The 7,034-nt window shown below is 39.4% G+C and overlaps 1 pseudogene; it reads left to right on the top strand.

The window, feature by feature from the left end:
* Positions 1–344: 344 nt before the first annotated feature.
* LOC108465402 (uncharacterized) lies at positions 345–5,707 on the top strand (annotated as a pseudogene).
* The last annotated feature ends 1,327 nt before the right edge of the window (positions 5,708–7,034 follow it).

Here is a 7,034-nt window from a genome sequence, read left to right as displayed (position 1 = left end):
CGAATACATCAATCACTTGTTGCCCCTTTTGAACCGACCACCTAGACCAAGGACTAAGCCTTAACGAATCTGCTTACGAAATCACGAGAAAAGGTTTAGAGAGGTAAAAGGCACGAGAGTTGTAAGTGCAATAGAGTGGAGGTAAAAGCCTAATTTCGAGTGTAAACACGAGTGTGAGAGAAACATCTTCTTTTCCTTTTCGAGAGATTGTGAGGTTTTGTGGTGAGGTTTACTTTAACAACGTTTTAATGTCACAAGAGTCAGATCAGAACGTGGAAGATCGTCCGGCAAGACAACCCATTCGCAACGTCCCCAACTTAAATATGCAAGCCTTATTACGAGAAATGGAGCGACTCCTAGATCGAAGGCTCAATCCCATCGAAGACCGTTTGTTCCAAGTTGAAACGAATGGCCAACATGAAAGAGCGCCCGAGAGGGTTAGACCAAGACGGGAGAGGCCAAATCAGAATCGGGGAAGACGAAGGGTCGAAGACAATGAAGCAAATGACCTTAGTGATCTTGAAAGTGAACAAGAGTCTAATGCTAGTGATCGACGTAGGCAACACCGACAACGAGATCGAAGACGCGAAGATGATGATCTCAAGAACATTAAACCGCCTATTCCACCGCTTTCAAGGTAGATCGGATCCGGAGGCCTATCTTGAGTGGGAAAAAAAGATAGAGTTGGTGTTCGATTGTCACAATTACTCCGAGAATAAAAAGGTGAAACTAGCAGCAATAGAGTTTTTGGACTACGCCATGATTTGGTGGGAACAACTAACCACTAGTCGGAGGCGTAACAGTGAATGTCCTATCTCTACATGGATCGAAATGAAGGCGGTGATGAGGCGACGATTTATCCCTGCGTACTACCACTGGGAGTTGCACCAAAAACTCCAAAATCTCACGGAAGGGTCCAAAAGTGTCGAGGATTACTGCAAAGAGATGGAAATCGCGATGATTCGAGCGGATGTCCAAGAAGATCCCGAAGCAACGATGGCACAATTCCTAGCTGGTCTAAATCGAGATATAGCAAACGTAGTGGAATTACAACACTACATTAAAGTGGTTGATATGGTCCATATGGCCATCAAGGTGGAAAGACAACTCAAGAGAAAAGGCCCAAGTCGAGGGTTTCCCACTTCTAACCCTTCAAAGTGGAACCAAGGATCAAGTAAAGGACCTGCCAATCCTCGAGGGAAGGAGACCACGGTACCTCCAAAAACCAACAAGACCATCGCCGAAGTAAACAAAGGCAAGGCACCCGAATCGTCATACAATCAAAATCGGGATATTAAGTGTTTTAAGTGTTTCGGAAGAGGCCACATAGCAAGCCAATGCCCAAATCGAAGGCCCATGGTATTGCGAGCCGATGGCGAGATCAAAATGGAGGATGAGGAGGAGAAAGAATCTGAATCGGCTTCCAAAGTTGAGGAGGACGTGGAACAACCCATGGAAGGAGAACTACTTGTTGTAAAACGAAGTCTAAGTCTCCAAGGCACGGAGAATAATCTCCAACGAGAGAATATCTTCCACACTTGGTGCCAAGTCGGAGGTAAAGTCTGTAGCGTCATTATCGACGGAGGCTGCTGTACCAATGTAGCAAGTACCATGATGGTTGAAAGACTTGGTTTGCCTACTACCAAGCATCCGAGCCCCTACAAACTTCAATGGCTCAATGACGGAGGAGAGCTTAAGGTAACGAAACAAGTACTTGTCTCTTTTAACATTGGCAAGTATTCGGATGAAGTTCTTTGTGACGTTGTACCGATGCATGCGGGGCATTTGTTACTTGGCCGACCGTGGCAATTTGATAAATGAGTTCAACACGACGGGTATACTAACCGGTATACATTCAAATTCATGGGAAAGAATGTGACATTGGCACTGTTGACTCCCAAACAAGTGTATGAAGACCAAATCAAGCTAAAAGCTTCTGTTGAGCAAATGAGAGAAAAAGAAAAAGAAAGTTGTAAAAAAGTAAAGGAAGAGAAAAATAAGGAAAAAAAACAAAAGAGAGTGACAAGAAAATATCCAAGAAAAAGAAGAAAAAGAAAAGAAAATCGAGAAAATGAGTGTTTTTGTAAGAGTTAGTGATGTGAGGAAGGCTTTGGTGATGAATCGAACTATTCTTGTACTTTTGTACAATGAAGCATTAATTTCTACTAACGATTTACCCGGTACCCTGCCCCCTCCTATTTTGTCTTTGTTGCAGGATTTCCAAGACGTTTTTTCGGAAGAAATCCTGAGTGGTCTTCCACTACTTCGTGGAATCGAGCATCAAATTGATTTCGTGCCGGGAGCGGTTATTCCAAATCGACCTGCTTACCGAGCCAATCCGGAGGAGACCAAGGAGTTGGAAAGACAAGTCAATGAACTGATGGAAAAAGGCTACATTCACGAGAGCCTAAGTCCCTGTGCTATTCCCGTATTATTGGTACCGAAAAAGGATGGAACATGGCGCATGTGCGTGGATTGCCGAGCCGTTAACAAGATAACAATCAAATACCGTCATCCCATTCCTCACTTAGATGACATGTTAGATGAGCTTAGTGGGGCCAAAGTGTTCTCAAAAATTGATTTGAAGAGTGGCTACCACCAAATTCGGATGCGAGAAGGAGACGAATGGAAAGCAGCATTAAATACCAAGCACGAACTATACGAATGGTTGGTTATGCCTTTTGGCCTTACCAACGCTCCAAGTACGTTCATGAGACTAATGAACCATGTCTTAAGGCCTTTCATCGGTAAGTTTTGTGTGGTATATTTCGACGATATATTGATTTACAAAAATCTATGGAAGAACATGTAAGTCATCTCAAATCTGCTTTTAGAAGTTTTACTGAAAAGAGACCTTATATGCTAATTTAAAGAAATGCTCTTTTTGTTCTAACAAAACTATTTTTCTAGGATTTGTGGTTAGTGCGGATGGTCTCGAGGTAGACCAAGAAAAGATTAAGGCCATACGAGATTGGCCAAGGCCTACGAGCGTTACGCAAGTTTGAAGTTTCCATGGCCTAGCTAGTTTTTACCGACGATTCGTTTTGAATTTTAGCACTATTGCTGCTCCACTTACGAGTGTTATTAAGAAAAATTCTTCTTTTATTTGGAACGATGAACAAGAGAAATCATTTATAAAAATCAAAGGTTGTCTCACTAACGCTCCTTTGCTTGCCCTTCCAGATTTCTCGAAGACTTTTGAGATCGAGTGCGATGCTTCGGGCCTTGGAATCGGGGCTGTGTTGACACAAGACCGACGTCCTGTGGCTTACTTTAGTGAAAAACTCAATGGAGCCGTACTCAACTATCCGGTGTATGATAAAGAGATGTACGCGCTCATACGAGCCCTTGAGACATGGCAACATTACTTGTGGCCTAAGGAATTCGTTATTCACTCCGATCACGAAGCCTTGAAGCACATCAAAGGCCAACATAAGTTGAACCGACGCCACGCGAAGTGGGTTGAATACCTTGAGTCATTTCCGTATGTCATCAAATATAAGAAAGGTAAAGATAATATCGTGGCTGATGCGCTTTCAAGAAGGTATACTCTATTATCATATTTGGATTCTAAGATTCTTGGTTTTACATTATTAAAAGATTCCTATGTAAACGATTCTGATTTTGGAGAGATATTTGTTTCTTGTGAGAAAGGTCCTTTTGATAATTTTTATAGGTACGAGGGCTATCTTTTCCGAGAAGGTAAATTATGCATTCTTTGTGCATCTGTCTGAGACCTATTAGTGCATGAGGCGCATAGTGGCGGGCTTATGGGACACTTCGGGGTCAATAAGACGCTAGCCACTCTCCACAAACATTTTTATTGGCCACGGATGCGAAAAGACATGGAGCGAGTTTGCGAAAGGTGTATAGCCTGCAAAAAGGCTAAATTAAAGGTTCAACCCCATGGCTTGTACACACCATTGGCCATTCCTGAAGCACCATGGATTGACATCTCCATGGATTTTGTTCTCGGACTTCCGCGCACAAAAACGGGGAAGGATTCTATTTTTGTTGTTGTTGATAGATTTTCAAAAATGTCTCATTTTATTGCCTGTACTAAGACTGACGATGCCGTTCATGTTGCAAACTTATTTTTCAGGGATATCGTTAGACTACATGGCATTCCTCGTACGATCGTGTCGGACCGAGATGCAAAATTTTTAAGTCACTTTTGGAGGTCTTTGTGGGGTAAATTAGGGACCAAACTTCTGTTTTCGACCACCTGCCACCCCCAAACCGATGGCCAAACGAAAGTTGTCAATAGAGTTCTATCTACTTTGCTTTGGGCCATCGTTCGAAAGAATTTGAAGACGTGGGAGGATTGTCTACCCCATATTGAGTTTGTGTATAATCGTTCTGTCCATTCTGCGACTAAATTCTCCCTATTTGAAATTGTTTACGGTTTTAATCCCTTGACTCCTTTAGATCTATTGCCTTTACCTACTAATCAGTTTGTCCGTGTAGATACGAAGAAAAAGGCAGATTTTGTCAAGGATTTACATAGCAAGGTGCGGGCCAATATCGAGGCTAGGACTGAGTTCTATGTGCGTAATGCGAACAAAGGCTAAAAACGAGTAGTTTTTGAACCCGGAGAATGGGTTTGGATTCATATGCGCAAGGAGCATTTCCGACCAAATGGAAATCTAAGCTACTGCCTCGCGGAGACGGTACTTTTCAAGTTTTAGAGCGAATAAATGAAAATTATTATAAAATTGACTTGCCAGGAGATTATAATGTCAGCGCTACTTTTAATGTGTCAAATTTAACCCCTTTAAATGCAGATTTTGACTTGAGGACAAGTTGTTTTGAAGAGGGGGGAATGATGTGATCGCGCCCTATGGTTCAGCTAGTTCGAGCGAGGATTCTATGGTGCTACCACAAGGTCCTGTTACTCGAGCTCGAGCCAAGAAGTTTAAGGAGTCCATCACAGCTTTTGTAGCTCAACTTTGGATTGAAACTCCATTAGGACGCTCCGAGAAAGCTGATTCCAGTTCCTTGAACTCACCATGCAACTACCTGCAAGTCCAGCTCAACTCATCGAGCTCGTCATGTGATAGCCCTAAATTGACCCTAGCCGAAAAGTGGTTTCGGGACCGCTAAACCGAGTCACCGAAGTATTTGAATATGATATTTATTGTCTGAAACATGTGAATATAAATGTGTGAAAGTTTTAAGCTTCGATTTAGTTGATTGCATGTGAATTTAATTAATAGGACTTATGTGTGGCACTTTTAAAAGGTGATAGGTTAATCTATAAGGACCTATTAGTGCATGTTATGAAAATAATGGGCTTGCATGTCAAATTTCCACCTATGACAAGTAGTGGCCAGCCATGCAATGGGTTAAAATGTATTATAAACATTTTATGTTAGTGTTTTATGTTAGGAATAATAAAATAAAGAACATGGCTAATAAAATAATAGTGGTTAGTAGGAGGAGAAACAAAAAAATTAGCTAGGTTGCTCCCCATTGCCGTGGCTTGAGGAAGGAAGAAGAAGAGGATTCTCTTGCTTCATGTTGGGTTGGTTGATGTTTAGGAAGAGGTATGTTAATGCTCTTTCATTGAAAATCTTTGTATATTTGGAGTGGTCATCAAGTATAGAAGCTAGCTCATGGCAAATGTTTTTGTAAATTTATGAAGATGACATTCGGTCATGGATGTTTGTATTTCTTTGATGTTGTTTTTGATGCTTAGGTGTATTAAGGGTTGATTATAGATGAGTTGAGCTTGGTAAAATTGAAAATTTGTGGCTTAATTGCTTAATGACAATCAGCTATGTTGAAATGCTAAATTAGTGCTAAATTGTAAGTATTTAATTGAGTGTTCGAATATGAATTTAAGAAGAATGATACATTCGACTATGCTTTGATTTGCTTGGATTGTTGTTCATTGAGTAAGTGATTGAGGAATGGTTAGAAGAATTTGAATGTTAAACTAGTTGATTTGTTTATAATGTCCGATTATGATCAATTATAGAGATGTGATTAAAAATTTGTTTGATGATATATATATATGTATTCGGCAATGGGATAAAATGTGTATTAAGGTAAGTTTCATGGTGATTATGCTTGTGATGTTGGGTTAATATTCGGCATTGAGTAATGTGGGGTAAGGTGATTAATCGGCTATGAAATTAGCTAAATTCAATAGGTATGTTTAACGATTTGCTTAGTGTAATGTATAATCTTATAACTCGGTTTGGTATTGAGATAAAGGTTATATGTATGATTGGATTTTGGTATGTGTTAAATTGGTTAATCAAAGATTTAATATGACGAAATGTTAATGAATAACATAATTGGTTTGCACCTTAAATAGTTGAAATAAAGCTTGCCGATTATGATTAAATGTTTAAATTGTAATGGTCATATATAGGTATATATATATATATATGCCTTATGTATGTACCATGTACGCATAAGGACATTCGGCAATATGATTAAATTCATGTATAAGGAAGCATGATAAATTAAGTGACTCTTTGCTTGTGAATGTGAATTAGATATAAATTAAATAAGCATGAAATCGAGTCATGGCATGTTTTTTTAAATATGATACATATTGAAATCTATTGTTTTAGATATAGATTAAATGATGTGTGATTGCCCAATGTGATAGTTAAGTGAATAATATTAGTTAAGTACTTAAGCAAATCTATTGTTTTACTTAAGCTTAAGAGCAAAGAGGATCAAAGTCGGATAAGGGAAAAGAGAAAGTAAACGAATAGCCGTGGATATCTAGTCGTCGACCACTTCCGAGGTAAGTTTTAAGTGATTAAACGTTGAGTAAATTCAATCATAATAGGACATAATGAGTTGATTTAATAAGATATGATGTGGCCATGATATGTTTTAAACTCAAATGGTAAGTTCATAAGTGTTTGGACTTGGAAATTTAAGAGTAAATTGTAATAATTTGCTTAGGATAGCAGCAGTAACGTGATTTTAGAAAATCACCATAAATTGTTGGTGTGGAGTTATAGGCTGAATAGAATATGTAATCAAATATTAATTAGTCTAGTTTCTTATAA

Source organism: Gossypium arboreum, chromosome 13, assembly GCF_025698485.1.
Source record: "Gossypium arboreum isolate Shixiya-1 chromosome 13, ASM2569848v2, whole genome shotgun sequence".
NCBI classification, from domain to species: domain Eukaryota; kingdom Viridiplantae; phylum Streptophyta; class Magnoliopsida; order Malvales; family Malvaceae; genus Gossypium; species Gossypium arboreum.
This window is presented reverse-complemented; position numbering and strand designations above follow the sequence as displayed.